We start from the raw sequence: 3,354 nt of genomic DNA on the forward strand, positions 1-3,354 counted from the left end.
ATAAACATGTAGGTGTGAGACTGTGAAGTGTCGTCTCAAAGACAACCACGCTACTGAATTCAGGACCATATGGCAATCAAGCGGGTGCCATCTCATATACAAATCCGAACCTGTATTCTGTGTAATGCGGTTTATGAGGGTTGGAGAATATGAAGGTATGTAACATAAGTTTTAATTATCATAAGGTAATCAATAAAATTACCTAAAATTCTAAATGTCCATAGGTTCACCATGTCTTGAAAATACCTTAAACTCTTCGAAGATCTTCATAAAACCAGAGTACGAATTACTGGAGCATCATCAGGCTATGTAAGATGTAATTATTTTTATGAAATCAAGTTCTGTATGATGTTAAAGTCAAATTTCTTAAAACAATTTATATATTTGCAGGACTGAATTTGCTGGGCGTTATTATATAAAACATGTGATGAACCAACAAGGTTAAAGCTCAGTAACTCAAATGTAAAGAATGGGATGTTGGCTGTCTCTTTTTCTTCTTTTTGAAGGACTCTATATTTTAGTTTTTGTATTAACCGCTACTCAAATCCAACTTTCCGTTACTCTAAACTTTATTTTGTAATTAGATATTACATTCTAATATCGAACTTTTGGAAATTGCTTACGCTCTTACAAAATTTGGTATTACTTATTGAATCTCAATATCTGTTTACTACAGTTTAGTAGTTTATTTAAAAGACTCAATTAATAATTCACATTTAGAAAATTATTTTTCTTTAGTGAAATAAGTCTTTTACTATATATGCAAATAAAAAAATGTATTTATAATCCAATAAAACATTATAAACTTTAAAAAAAATATAAAACTCTATATTTAGTTCAGAAAAATAACATGTCATAAAGTAACACAACAGTTATTATTAAAATCTTAATACCGCGCTTTAGGTGCGGGTACCTCCCTAGTATACTTTAATTATATTTTCATAAAATCTTTAAAATAAATTTTAAGAACCCTTTGTTTATATGATATAATAATATAAGATTGATATTATAATAACTCTCACGGGTTAAATTTTAATTATTATACAATTTTTTATAGATATATACTATACAATCAAATTTTAAATATTTCAATTACCCATAAATATAATAGATTTTGTAAATAAAAATTACAGTAAAAATATTAAATAATTATTTTATACCGCACTATGTGCGGGTTGTTACCTAGTAGTGATTAAACTAAAAGATATAGGGTAAATGACACCCACACCCACTTTGGTGTTGAGTTGTTTCACCAAAACCCACTTTACACACTCCCTATACTTTTTCAAGTTTTTTGCTTATGTGTCCATCTCCCTTTTACATTATTGCCCTCAGATACAACTTACCTCTTTTTTTTTTTGTTTTCTATCTCCCTTTCTATTCTTTTCTTTGTTGTGACATTTTAGTTAGTTATTATCAAAATTTTATCTGTTCATTTTTATACAATAGATTATAATTATATTTCTTCTACATTTTAAGATGTATATTGCTATCTGTTTTTTTTGAATTAGTAGATTATAATTATATTTTTTCTACATCCAAGTGTATCCACCAAACTATGACCACATGGATATATGTGATCAAGATGTTCAAGTTAAAAGAAAATTATTGGGCTATGCATTTAAACCCTAAATCCTAATCATTTAAACCCTAAATCCTAAACTATGACCGCATGGATTGCTTATCATGGATCCGGTAATATGATTTTACTATTGTTTGCATCAATATATATATATATATATATATGAACATCCAAGTGTATCCACAAAACTATGACCACATAGATATATATGATCATGGTGTTCGAGTTAAAAGGAAATTATTGGGCTATGCATTTAAACCCTAAATCCTAAACTATGACCGCATGGATTGCTTATCATAGATTCGGTAATATGATTTTACTATTGTTTGCATCAAAAAAAAAAAATATATATATATATATATATATATATATATATATATATTTATTTTTTATGAACATCCAAGTGTATCCACAAAACTATGACCACATGAATATATATGATCAAGGTGTTCAAGTAAAAAAGAAATTATTGGGCTACATATGCATTTAAACCCTAAATCCTAAACATTTAAACTCTAAATCTTAAACTATGACCACATAGATTGCTTATCATGGATTCGGTAATATAGTTTTACTATTGTTTGCATCAAAATATTTTATTTTTTTATTTTTTTTATGAACATCCAAGCATATCCATCAAACTATGACCACATGGATATATAAAAAATCATGGTGTTCAAATTAAAAGGAAATTATTGGGTTTATGCATTTAAACCCTAAATCCTAAACTATGACCATATGGATTGCTTATCATGGATTTGGTAATATGGTTTTACTATTATTTACATTAAAACATTTTTTTTATTTTTTTTTATGAATATCCAAGCGTATCCGCCAAACTATGACCACATGGATATATATGATCAATGTGTTCAAATTAAAAGGAAATTATTGGCCTATGTATTTAAATCCTAAATCCTAAACATTGAAACTCTAAATCCTAAACTATGACCACATGGATTGCTTATCATGGATTCGGTAATATGGTTTTACTATTGAATAAAGTTTGATAGTCTAACTTGAGGAAAGTATTCTCTTTTTAAAAGAATAATTTCACAAATCATAACTAAATCAACAACCTAAATTGCAAATTCTCTAACTCCCACCAAATTACATCCACCAAAAACACCTAAAATCCAAAATTAAACCTTTCTACATCTGAAAAGCATCATTCACTTATTGTTCAAATCAAACATCAATCTAATTATAGTTTGAAGATGAGAGATAAAGAGAGGATGGATAAGAAGATTGAAAAATGAAAGTGTATAAGATAAAAGAGAGACAAGAGGATGGAGAAGAAATGGTTGAGTTTGGTAATGAGAGAAAGAAAGAGATATAGACAATTAGAGAAGCCATGGAAGGAGAAGACAAATGTTAAAGAAAAAATAAATTAAAAAAGAAAGAGAAAATAGAGGGAGAAATGGGAAGGAAAAAAAAAAGTAGAAAGAGAAGGTTAGTTTAGTTAGAGGGTGTGTAAGTTGTAATTTGACATAAGAAAAGTATAGGGATAATAGAAAGTGGGTGTGGATGTTATTTGTTTATGAGAAAGTGGGTGTAGATGGAAAATTCCCAAAGATATATAGGAAAAATGCCTAAATAATTACAGAAAATTTGGATTCGAAAGGGGAATTGAAGAAAAGGGCAAATTCAACACAAGTTGGAATTCCTTTTTAGACTTTTTTTTGGCTTTCCCTATAAAAACCTAGTATTTGTCCATTAACGACGAGAAAAATTCATTCTGGTTTTGATTTTCTATAGCTAAACGAAAAACA

The sequence above is a fragment of the Camelina sativa genome, chromosome 17, assembly GCF_000633955.1.
Source record: "Camelina sativa cultivar DH55 chromosome 17, Cs, whole genome shotgun sequence".
NCBI lineage: Eukaryota > Viridiplantae > Streptophyta > Magnoliopsida > Brassicales > Brassicaceae > Camelina > Camelina sativa.